This window comes from Pongo abelii, chromosome 13, assembly GCF_028885655.2.
Source record: "Pongo abelii isolate AG06213 chromosome 13, NHGRI_mPonAbe1-v2.0_pri, whole genome shotgun sequence".
Lineage (NCBI taxonomy): Eukaryota > Metazoa > Chordata > Mammalia > Primates > Hominidae > Pongo > Pongo abelii.
Genome location: NC_071998.2, coordinates 22,838,145 through 22,851,412, shown reverse-complemented (window position 1 = coordinate 22,851,412; position 13,268 = coordinate 22,838,145). Strand labels below are relative to the sequence as shown.

General features: G+C 41.7%; 1 long non-coding RNA gene and 1 pseudogene across 1 annotated transcript; one reads left to right on the top strand and one right to left on the bottom strand.

The window, feature by feature from the left end:
• The first annotated feature begins 6,261 nt into the window (after nucleotides 1–6,261).
• LOC100454576 (pre-mRNA-splicing factor SYF2-like) lies at nucleotides 6,262–6,893 on the top strand (annotated as a pseudogene).
• A 2,102-nt stretch (nucleotides 6,894–8,995) lies between these two features.
• On the bottom strand, nucleotides 8,996–12,931 carry LOC129048056 (uncharacterized). Its single transcript, XR_008510071.2, has 3 exons — nucleotides 12,665–12,931; nucleotides 10,389–10,562; nucleotides 8,996–9,223 (listed from the first exon to the last, which is right to left on the bottom strand). It is a non-coding gene; the product is annotated as an uncharacterized LOC129048056 (long non-coding RNA).
• Nucleotides 12,932–13,268: the final 337 nt, after the last annotated feature.

The window sequence follows — 13,268 nt, the reverse complement described above, 5'->3', positions numbered from 1 at the left end:
CTGACCTCTTATCTCTGTGCCCCAATCCCTTATTTCCACGCCCCAACCTCTTATCTCTGCACCCCATCCTTTATTTCCGCACCCTGACCCCTTATCTCTGTGCCCCGATCCCTTATTTCCGTACCCTGACCTCTTATCTCTGCGCCCCCAACCCCTTATTTCTGTGCCCCGACCCCTTTCCCGCTTTTCTGGAGGGTAAGAACCCCCGAACCCCTTCCCTCCGTGTCACTACTCTGTCTTTTCTCTGGGCTTGCTTCCTTCACTATGGGCAACCTTCCACCCTCCATTCCTCCTTCTTCTCCCTTAGCCTGTGTTCTTAAGAACTTAAAACCTCTTCAACTCTCACCTGACCTAAAATCTAAGCATCTTATTTTCTTCTGCAATGCTGCTTGACCCCAATACAAACTCGACAGTAGTTCCAAATAGCCATAAAATGGCACTTTTAATTTTTCCATCCTACAAGATCTAAATAATTCTTGTCATAAATTAGGCAAATGGTCTGAGGTGCCTGACGTCCATGCATTCTTTTACACATTGGTTCCTCCCTAGTCTCTGTTCCCAACGCAACTAGTCCCAAATCTTCCTTCTTTCTCTCCCGCCTGTCCCCTCAGTCCCAACCCCAAGCATTGCTGAGTCTTTCTAATCTTCCTTTTCTACAGACCCATCTGACCTCTCCCCTCCTCGCCAGGCCGAGCCAGGTCCCAATTCTTCCTCAGCCTCTGCTCTCCCACCCTATAATCCTTTTATCACCTCCCCTCCTCACACCTGGTCCGGCTTGCCGTTTCATTCCGTGACTAGCCTTCCCCCACCTGCCCAGCAATTTCCTCTTAAAAAGGTGGCTGGAGCTAAAGGCATAGTCAAGGTTAATGCTCCTTTTTCTTTATCCAACCTCTCCCAAAATCAGTTAGCGTTTAGGCTCTTTTTCATCAAATATAAAAACCCAGCCCAGTTCATGGCTCGTTTGGCAGCAACCCTGAGACACTTTACAGCCCTAGACCCTGAAAGGTCAGAAGGCCGTCTTATTTTCAATATGCATTTTATTTTATTACCCAATCTGCTCCTGACATTAAATAAAACTCCAAAAATTAAATTCCGGCCCTCAAACCCCACAACAGGACTTAATTAACCTTGCTTTCAAGGTGTACAATAATAGAGTAGAGGCAGCCAAGTAGCAACATATTTCTGAGTTGCAATTCCTTGCCTCCACTGTGAGACAAACCCCAGCCACATCTCCAGCACAAAAGAACTTCCAAACACCTAAATCGCAGCGGCCAGGCATTCCTCCAGGCCCGCCTCCCCCAGGAGCTTGCTACAAGTGACAGAAATCTGGCCACCAGGCCAAGGAATGCCCGCAGCTCACGATTCCTCCTAAGCCGCGTCCCATCTGTGCGGGACCCCACTGAAAATCAGACTGTTCAACTCACCTGACAACCAGTCCCAGAGCCCCTAGAACTCTGGCCCAAGGCTCTCTGACTGACTCCTTCCCAGATCTTCTCGGCTTAGCGGCTGAAGACTGACACTGCCCGATCGCCTCAGAAGCCTGCAAGACCATCACAGATGCTCTAGGTAACTCTCACAGTGGAAGGTAAGTCCGTCCCCTTCTTAATCAATATGGAGGCTACCCACTCCACATTACCTTCTTTTCAAGGGCCTGTTTCCCTTGCCTCCATAACTGTTGTAGGTATTGACAGCCAGGCTTCTAAACCTCTTAAAATTCTCCAACTCTGGTGCCAACTTAGACAATACTCTTTTAAGCACTCCTTTTTAGTTATCCCCACCTGCCCAGTTCCCTTATTAGGCCGAGACACTTTAACTAAATTATCTGCTTCCCTGACTGTTCCTAGGCTACAGCCACACCTCATTGCCACCTTTTCCCCCAGTTCAAAGCCTCCTTCACATCCTCCCCTTGTATCTCCCCACCTTAACCCACAAGTATAAGACATCTCTACTCCCTCCTTAGCAACCAATCATCCACCCCTTACCATCTCATTAAAACCTAATCACTCTTACCCCGCTCAGTGCCAATATCCCATCCCACAGCACACTTTAAAAGGATTAAAGCCTGTTATCACTCACCTGTTACAGCATGGCCTTTTAAAGCCTATAAACTCTCCTTACAATTCCCCCATTTTACCTGTCCTAAAACCAGACAAGCCTTACAAGTTAGTTCAGGATCTATGCCTTATCAACCAAATTGTTTTGCCTATCCACCCCGTGGTGCCAAACCCATAGACTCTCCTATCCTCAATACCTGCCTCTACAACCCATTATTCTGTTCTATATCTCAAACATGCTTTCTTTACTATTCCTTTGCACCCTTCATCCCAGCCTCTCTTCGCTTTCACTTGGGCTGACCCTGACACCCATCAGGCTCAGCAAATTACCTGGGCTGTACTGCCACAGAACTTCACAGACAGCCCCCATTACTTCAGTCAAGCCCAAATTTCTTCCTCATCTGTTACCTATCTCAGCGTAATTCTTATAAAAATACATGTGCTCTCCCTGCCGATCATGTCCAGCTGATCTCTCAAACCCCAACACCTTCTACAAAACAACAACTCCTTTCCTTCCTAGGCATAGTTAGATACTTTTGACTTTAGATACCTGGTTTTGCCATCCTAACAAAACCATTACATAAACTCACAAAAAGAAATCTAGCTGACCCCATAGATCCTAAATCCTTTCCCCACTCCTCTTTCCATTCCTTGAAGACAGCTTTAGAGACTGCCCCTATCCTGGCTCTCCCTGACCCATCCCAACCCTTTTCATTACCCACAGCTGAAGTGCAGGGCTGTGCAGTCAGAATTCTTACACAAGGACTAGGATCGCGTCCTGTAGCCTTTTTGTCCAAACAACTTGACCTTACTGTTTTAGGCTGGCCATCACGTCTCCGTGCAGTGGCTGCTGCCACCCTAATACTTTAGAGGCCCTTAAAACAACAAACTATGCTCAACTCACTCTCTACAGTTCTCATAACTTCCAAAATCTATTTTCTTCCTCACACCTGACACATATACTTTCTGCTCCCCAGCTCCTTCAGCTGTACTCACTCTTTGTTAAGTCTCCCACAATTACCATTGTTCCTGGCCCGGACTTCAATCCGGCCTCCCACATTATTCCTGATACCACACCTGACCCCATGACTGTATCTCTCTGATCCACCTGACATTCACCCCATTTCCCGATATTTCCTTCTTTCCTGTTCCTCACCCTGATCACACTTGGTTTATTGATGGCAGTTCCACCAGGCCTAATGGCCACACACCAGCAAAGGCAGGCTATGCTATAGTACAAGCCACTAGCCCACGTCTTAGAACCTCTCATTTCCTTTCCATTGTGGAAATCTATCCTCAAGGAAATAACTTCTCAGTGTTCCATCTGCTATTCTACTACTCCTCAAGGATTATTCAGGCCCCCTCCCTTCCCTACACATCAAGCTCGGAGATTTGCCCCCACCCAGGACTGGCAAATTGGCTTTACTCAACATGCCCCGAGTCAGAAAACAAAAATACCTCTTAATCTAAGCAGACACTTTCATTGAATAAGTAAAGGTCTTTCCTACAAGGTCTGAGAAGGCCACCGCTGTCATTTCTTCCCTTCTGTCAGACATAATTCCTCGGTTTGGCCTTCCCACCTCTATACAGTCCAATAGCAGACCAGCCTTTATTAGTCAAATCAGCCAAGCATTTTTTCAGGCTCTTAGTATTCAGTGAAACCTTTATATCCCTTACAGTCCTCAGTCTTCAGGAAAGGTAGAACGGACTAATGGTCTTTTAAAACCTCACCAAGCTCAGCCACCAACTTAAAAAAGACTGGACAATACTTTTACCACTCTCCGTTCTCAGAATTCAGGCCTGTCCTCAGAATACTACAGGGTACAGCCCATTTGAGATCTTGTATAGACATTCCTTTTTATTAAGCCCCAGTCTCATTCCAGACACCAGACCAACTTGGACTGTGCCCCAAAAAACTTGTCATCCCTACTATCTTCTGTCTAGTCATACTCCTATTCACCGTTCTCAACTACTCATACATGCCGTGCTCTTGTTTATACTGCCAGTTTACACTGTTTTTCCAAGCCATCACAGCTGATATTGATGCTATCCCCAAACTGCCACTCTTAACTCTTAAAGTAAATGAATAATCTTTGCTGACAGGACTATGCTGAATCTCCTTAGGCACTCTCTAATTAGATGTCCTAAGTCCTCCCAATTCTTAGACCTTTAATAGCTATTTTTCTCCTTCTCTTATTCCGTTTAGTTTTTCAATTTATACAAAACCGTATCCAGGCCATCACTAATAATTCTAAATGTTTCTTCTACAATCCCACGATATCACCCCTTACCACAAAATCTTCAGCTTAATCTCTCCCACTCTAGGTTCCCATGCCGCCCCTAATCCCGCTCAAAGCAGCCCTGAGAAACATCGCCCATTATCTCTCCATACCACCCCCAAAAATTTTCACCATCCCAACACTTTACCACTATTTCATTTTATTTTTCTTATTAATATAAGAAGACAAGAATGTCAGGCCTCTGAGCCCAAGCTAAGCCATCATATCCCCTGTGACCTGCATGTACACATCCAGATGGCCGGTTCCTGTCTTAACTGATGACATTCCACCACAAAAGAAATGAAAATGGCCTGTTCCTGCCTTAACTGATGACATTATCTTGTGAAATTCCTTCTCCTGGCTCATCCTGGCTCAAAAGCTCCCCTACTGAGCACCTTGTGACCCCCACTCCTGCCCGCCAGAGAACAACCCCCCTTTGACTGTAATTTTCCTTTACCTACCCAAATCTTATAAAATGGCCCCACCCCTATCTCCCTTGGCTGACTCTCTTTTCAGACTCAGCCCACCTGCACCCAGGTGAAATAAACAACCTTGTTGCTCACACAAAGCCTGTTTGGTGGTCTCTTCACAGGGACGCGCATGAAAATACTGTTCTAAATGTCTAGTTTTCAACAACTATAAGACATGCAAAGAAAAAAAGAGAATGGCCTATATACACACGAGGGGAAAAAAGCAATCAACAAAAAGTGACTCTGGGGAAGCCTAAACATTTGATTTACTAAAAAGACTATAAGTCAGCTTTGAAAAAAAAATTTATAGGGGCAAGGTCTCACTATGTTGTCCAGGTTGTTCTCAAACTCCTGGCTTCAACAATCCCCCCACCTCAGGCTCCCAAAGTGCTAGGATTACAGGTGTGAGCCACTATGCCTAGCTAAATCTACTATTTAAAATATGTTAAAAAAAAAAAAAAAAAACAAAGAAAAACTTTGCCTAGGCCAAGCAGTAGCTCACTCTATAATCCTGGTACTTTGGGAGGCTGAGGCAGGTGAATTGCTTGAGGCCAGGATTTCGAGACCAGCCTGGGTGACATGGGAAGACCCCATCTCTACAAATAGAATGAAATAATTAGCAGGAAATGGTGGTACCGGCCTGTGGTCCCAGCTACACAGGAGTCTAAGATGAGAAGATGGCTTGAGCCTAGGAGATTGAGGCTGCAATGAGCCATGAGCCATGTTCACACCACTGTGCTCCAGCCTGGATGACAAAGTGAGAACCTGTTGCCAACAAAAAAAAAGACTAAAAAACTTAAGAGAAGTGTGGAAATAATGGCTCACTCAATAGAATTTATCAATAAGGAGGTAGAAATTATTTTTTAAATAACCAAATAGAAACCCTGGGGTTGAAAAGTATAATAACTGAAATGAAAAATTTGATAGGAGCTCAAGAGCAGAGTTGAGAAGGCAGAACAAAAATCAGTGAACTTGAAGGTTCACTGATTATTCAGTTTGAGAAACTGAGATTATCCAATTTGAGAAACAAAGAAAAAAGAATGATGAAAAAATGAACAAAACCTATAAAACCTGTAAAACACCCTCAAGTATAAGAACATAAAAATAAATAACAATAGCCTGAGAAAGAGAAGAGAAAGAGAAGGCATAAATATTTGAAGAAATAATGTTTGAAAACTTCCCAAATTAGATTAATCTACACACCCAAAAAGCTCAATGAGCTCCAAGCAGGATAAACAGCAAGAGATCCACACCTAAACACAACATAATCAAACTGTCAAAGACAAAGACAAAAATAGCATCTTGAAAGAGGCAAGAGAAAAATGACTTGTCACATACAAGGGATCCTCAATAAGATTAACAGCTGATTTGTCATCAGGAGCCATCAAGAAGGCAGGGGATGGGCATACTAAGAGTACAAGAGAAAAAAGTCTATGCCCAGCAAAACCGTGTATCAAAATGGGGAGTTGGGGGGAAGAGTATGGAGAAAAGCACTGCCATAGGACGGCTGAGACTATGGCTGAGAAGGTGTCAGTGGACAGCATGGAGAAGGAGGCTCTTGCAGCAGCTAAGGAGCTGGCCACTCAGAAGCATGAACCAAGACTGCACAAATTCTGGGAACTACATCTGAAGCAGACTGAAGCTTGAAAATTAAATTGCCAAGAAGTTGTGGAGGATGATAAACGACTTAAAACTACCTGCAAACTGGGAAGCTAATAAGGCTCATTTCAAATGGGAATTGCAGGAAGAAGGATAAAAAAAAAAAGAATGTTCAGACAAAGACTATGAGAAAAGATACAGAAAGATGGGAGAGGAAAAGGAAAAACTCCAATCTGGGATTTTTACATTATGCCACTTCCCAGTTACACCAGTATCATTTGTTGACCAAGCAGATCAAACCTGACATAGAAATATATTAAAAACTAAGAGAAAAATATGGAGAGGTATTCTACACAACATCCAACAGCCTTCTTCATGGAACATATGTGCCTTCCACAGAGAAAATTGATAGGACAGAAAAGCAAATTGAAAAGTGAGATGAATATAGCTGGAGACACCCTTAGGATGATGATGCAGATATCAACTACTAAACATTTAAAGAATTAACAACAATCCTTCTTAAACTCTTCCAAAAAAATGAAGCAGAGAAAAAGTTTCTAACTAATTCTATGAGGTTAGAATTACCCTGATACCAAAGGCAGATAAAGACATCATTAGAAAAGAAAATTACAGAGCAATATCCTTTATAAATATAGATGATGAAATCCTCAATAAAATATTAGCAGGTTGAACTCAACAGCAAATTAAAAGGATCATTCACCATAACCAAGTGGAATTTATTCCAAGAATGCAGGGGTGATAAAACATAAGAAAATCAATCCATGTAACACATCATATTAATAGAATGAAGAGGAAAAACCAAATGATCATTTCAGTTGACACAGAGAAAGTATTTAACAAAATCTAACCTTTTAATGATAAAAATTAAGAAAACTAGGAATAAAGAGACCATTTCCCAACGTGATATAAAGCATTTATGAGAAAGCCACAGCTAGAAGGATATCAATGATGAAATACTGAAAGTTTTCCCCCTAAGATCAGGAACAAGAAAAGGATGCCCTGCTATTCAATATTGTAATGGAAGTTCTAACCAGAGCTATTCAACAAGAACAAGTAGTAGAAGGCATCAGCTGAGAATGGTGGCTCATGCCTGTCATCCCAGCACTTTGAGAGGCCAAGGTGGGAGGATTACTTGAAGCCAGGAGTTCAAAACCAGCCGGAGCAAACTTTTCCTGAGGGAAAGTTTGGAACTTCTTAGAGATTGATTAAGTGGTTGTGATCAAAATGTTCATAGAAATATAGACAGTAAAGGCCATGCTGACATCTCAGATACAAATTAAGAACTTATTAGGAACTGGACCAAACCTTGTTAGTATAAACAAAGAACTGGCTGCATTGTCTCCATGCTCTAAGACTCTGTAGAAGGTCAAACTTAAGAGTAAAGACCTAGGGCATCTGGTGGAAGAAATTTCTAAGCAGCAAAGCCTTCAAGAAGTGGTGTGGCTGCTTTTACCAGCTTACAATCAGTTCCAGCAGGAAAAGAATCACCTATGAACCCACAATATCTTAGACAGGTCTCAAACAATTTAGAAAGTTTAATTTGCAAGGTTAAGGACACACCCATGACACAGCCTCAAGAGGTCCTGATGACATGTGCCCAAGGTGGTTGGGGTACAGCTTGGTTTTATACATTTTAGGGGGACATGAGACATAATATGTGTAAGATGTACATTGGTTCAGTCAGGAAAGGTGAGACAACTCAAAGGTGGGATGGGGGTGGGGGTGGGCTTCCAGGTTATAGGTAGATAAAAGACAAAAGGTTACATTCTTTTGAGTCCTTGATCAGCCTTTCACTGAATACACAATTTAGTCTGCGCCAGGCATGGTAGCTCACACCTGTAATCCCAGCACTTTGGGAGGCTGAGGCGGGTGGATCACTCGAGGTCTCTCAGAACCTCTCACTCTCAGGAGTTTGAGACCAGCATTGGCCAACATAGAGAACCCCTATGCTAAAAATACAAAAATTAGCTGGGCATGATGGTATGTGCCTATAGTCCCAGCTATATGGGAGGCTGAGGCAGGAGAATCACTTGAACCTGGGAGGCAGGGGTTGCAGTGAGCTGAGATTGCACCACTGCACTCCAGCCTGGGTGACAGGGTGAGACTCTGACTCAAAAAAAAAAAAAAAGAAAAAAGAAAAAGTTTAGTCTGTCTCAGTGTATCTGCATTTTTACATAAACAATAGGGCACAGGAAGCAATCGGATATGCAACTGTCTCAGGTGAGCAGAGGGATGACTTCCTGTCCCACATCTGTGAAAATAAGCTATCAGTTTACATTGCCAGGGTGAAATTCAACAGAACTGTTTTAGGGTAAAGATCTTGAGGCCCACAAGAAATTTCCTTGTGGGCAAATTGTGAGGGAGATTTTTTTTTTTTAATCTTTGTAGCTGTCTTATTTAGGAATAAAATGGGAGGCAGGTTTGCCTGACATAGTTCCCAGCTTGACTTTTCCCTTGGCTTAGTGATTTTGGAATCCAAGATTTATTTTCCTTTCACATTTTTTCTGTTTCTTTTTAAAATCTTTCAGAAAGACCATTTTAGAAGAAAATGAGTCTCCAGTCTCAGGTTTTTCTGATCACTTATAGCTAGGATAATTTATTCTAGACAGGTAGGTCTCACATTATTAGAAAAGCTCATTTTTAGCAGGTTGTAAAGTATCATGTTCTACAAAGAGAAAATAGGGAAAGAAAGAAAACAACAAACAAATGAAAAGATAGAGCAATTTTTCTCTGAAGTTCATACATCAGTAGGCTGGCATATAGGTTGCTGTTATTTTCTTCTGAAGTTTAAGTTGTGTAGCTTCAGTTCACAGGGTTTTAAGAAAGCACAGCATAATTTTTAGTGATTTCAAATCACAAAAAATGAAAAAAAGGAAGGAAAGAAGAAAAAAATTGAAAATATTATTTTGAATACCTGTACCCCCCCAAAATTTTTAAATTCAGTCCAAACCAGAAAATAATAAAAATTGAAAAATATTAGGCAAGACTAGTATCTAATAACAGGTGTACTATAGTTCACTTTGAAAAATAATTTTTCTCTCTCCAGTCCCCATTTTCACTAAACACAAATCATAGTACAAATTTATGCATAAAGTAAGTGTTAGTCTTATTATACTTGGCCTGTGTATTTGCATGAAGTCAGCAAGAATAATTATGTGCTGGCTGGGCGCAGTGGCTCACACCTGTAATCCCAGCACTTTGGGAGGCTGAAACAGGTGGCTCACTTGAGGCCAGAAGTTCAAGACCAGCCTGGGCAACAGGGAGAAACCCCATCTCCACTAAAAATACAAAAACTAGCCAGGCATGGTGGCACATGCCTGTAGTCCAACTATTCAGGAGGCTGAGACATGAGAATCACTTGAATCTCAGAGGCAGAGGTTGCAGTGAGCCCAGATTGTGCCACTGTACTCCAGCCTGGGCAACAGAGCAAGATTCTGTCTCAAAAAAGAAAAAATTATTTGCCATATAGGCTCTTAAAAAAAAACAACTGGCTTTGCTGGAACTTTATTCCATAAGAAATTTCAGATTAGACTTCAATGCCTCAAGCCTAGCCTGTGCCTGCAGATACTTGTATAAATTCGGTGAAGTCCCAAGATAATTTGAGTCTCCTGGGCCTATCAGAAAGTGACTCTTTTTTTTTTTTTTTTTTTTTGAGACAAAGTCTCACTCTGTCGCCCAGGCTGGAGTGCAATGGTGCAATATCGGCTCACGGCAACCTCTGCCACCCAGGTTCAAGTGATTCTCGTGCCTCAGCCTCCCAAATAGCTGGAATTACATGCACATGCCACCACGCCCAGCTCATTTTTTTATTTTTAGTAAAGATGGGGTTTTGCTCTGTTGGCCTGTTGGCCAACTGGTCTCAAACTTCTGACCTTAAGTGATCCACCCACCTTGGCCTCCCAAAGTGCTGGGATTACAGGCATGAGGCACCACACCTGGCCCAGAAAGTGACATGCTTTACTTACCACAGGTCAGGAAACTGTACAGGAACTGTATGGACAAGGCATGAGGCCAGCTTTCCCAAGGGGTTTTATGACTCTGTAAGTCAACTTTGATTCCTTAAAGCAGTTGATTTATATCTGAAAGTATGCCATTCCAATCAAAACCTTGGTAAAATAACCAGTGTCTTCAATTGTATCCTGTTACAAAAGAAAACAGATTCTTATTGAACTTATGCAAATAACTAGACTGCCATAAATTAAGTATACTTGCAAATAGTTTTCAAATTCCGGAGAAATCAGGTAGAGGAATATGCTTCAGATTTTGCTCACAGGAATTTAGTTTACCCAATTGTTAAAAGCTGTAAATCGCTCAAAGATGAAGGGTTTTCTCAACTCAGAAACAAAAGAATTACCAATGTTTCAAACAAAGTCATAAAAAGATTATTTCAGTTTTCCATTAGTTTAGTCCATGTAATTAACTCCGGTTCTGCTCAATGTTTATGAACACATTAACTGTCTACGGGAGTCTTAGATGTTTCTCCTCTATTCTAGTGTCACAATCTCCCAAATTATCAGAAACCTGCATTCAAAAGCACCTGTCAGAGTCATATAGCTATTTATAAAATCACCTTTTGAAAAGGATAAAAGTAGGCTGGGCACAGTGGCTCATGTCTGTAATCCCAGCACTTTGGAAAGCTGAGGTGGGTGGATCACTTGAGGTCAGGAGTTTGAGATTATCCTGGCCAACATGGCAAAACCCCATCTTTACTAAAAATACAAAAATTAGCTGGGCATGGTGGCATGCACCTGTAACCCCAGCTACTTGGGAGGCTGAGGGGGGAGAATCACTTGAATTCGGGAGGCGGAGGTTGCATTGAGCCAAGATTGCACCACTGCACTCCAGCCTGGGTGACAGAGTATGACTCTTTCTCAGAAAAAAAAAAAAAAAGGATAAAAGTAAAACAACTGTGGATGACAAAACTCTTAGAACAGTCATAGTTAGACATGATTGACAAGAAAATTTAGTTACTTCTGTGGCATACAACAATTTTACATGATAAGCATAATTCCTACTGACAACATATACTAAGACTCATCTGAGGCCAGGCGTGGTGGCTCATGCCTGTAATCCCAGCACTTTGGGAGGCCGAGGTGAGTGGATCACGAGGTCAGGAGTTCGAGACCAGCCTGACCAACACGGTGAAACCCCATCTCTACTAAAAACACAAAAATTAGCCAGGCGTGGTGGCGCGTGCCTGTAATCCCAGCTACTCGGGAGGCTGGGGCAGAAGAATCGCTTGAATCCAGGAGGCGGAGGTTGCAGTGAGCCGAGATCATGCCACTGTACTCCAGCCTGGGCAACAGGACGAGACTCCATCTCAAAAAAAAAAAGGACTAATCCCAATCACAGGAATCTGAAAAATGGTAAATACCATTTCATATTTGACAAAACTTCCTATATGACTTTATTATATCAAATAAGCCAAATATGTCTTTTTTGCACTTCAGGGGACCTAACATCAAAAAAATTAAGAGAAGCAAAGTTAGAATTTGATTTTGGAAAGTTTGTCAAATATAACACTTGATATCACAAAATAGGATCATTGTAAAATATTATAAAATAATTCTTTTTTTAGCCAAAATGATAACTCAAAGATTTCAAAAAGGAAAAAACTTTTATTCTTTGAGAAAAGAGACTTACTTTCCTAAACAATAAGCCCTAATAAAGACAGCATAAGAACAACTAAATCTCTCAAAATTTTATAAACAGGCCGGGCATGGTGGCTCATGCCTGTAATCCCAGCACTTTGGGACGCCAAGGCAGGTGGATCACTTGAGGTCAGGAGTTCGAGACCAGCCTGGCCAACATGGTGAAACCCTGTCTCCACTAAAAATACAAAAATTACCCAGGTGTGGTGGCATGTGCCTGTAGTCCCAGCTACTTGGGAGGCTGAGGCAGGAGAATTGCTTGAACCCAGGAGGCAGAGGTTGCAGTGAGTTGAGATTGTGCCACTGCACTCCAACCTGGGCAACAGAGCAAGACTCTGTCTCAAAAAAACAATTATAAACAAAATCTACTAAATTTTAGTCATCTTGACCATAAGATATAATTTCCATAAACCTTTCTATAACCTGTATAACCTTTTATTAAGGAGTGTGCTAATGCTCTAAGAAAATGCTCAAAGACCAGCCATATGCTGGTTTTGCATCAGTGTGCCTTTGATATTAATGGTTAGGTTTATAGAGAACCAAACTAATTTAATCTCTCAACATCAGCCCTTACAATCGCATGCACCCACCTCTTCCACAATAGTCCCTGAGCCTTGGGAGGTCGAATACTTTTAATTTCTGGCCCTGTGTCTCATGAAAGCAGTTTATTTTGATTGGCATCTTCTACCAGGTCTGAAGATGAGGCTTTAACTGCTGTCAGTATTTAAGATTGAGCAGGACTTAGCGTCCTTTTTAGACTCAAGAGTCAAACCCTGTAATTGAATGGCACAAAAACTTGAAAAGCACATACAGAAAGTTACACGGATGCAATAACCTTAATTTAGAATGTTTTTTAATTTCTGTTTTTTCTAAGCAAACCAAAACTTAATAATAATGATATAAGCATTATTTCAATAAAACATAAAATCTGTTTGTTAGGCCAGTTACCAAAAGGCAAAAGCAAAGACCTTCTGCAGTGCAATTTCTGTTCCCTATGGGCAATCCATTTAGATAATCTGCAAGTCAAAACTAACAAAAATAGTACTTGAATTAGACATAGGAAGAATGTTTCCTGGGTCACAAGTAAAAATTTTCAGATTCATAGAACAATTTAAAGCCAAGAGCACAGGATACTATGTTAGAAGAAAACATTTCCTTTAGACCTTTAAGATAAAACATTTTTAGCATCAGGCC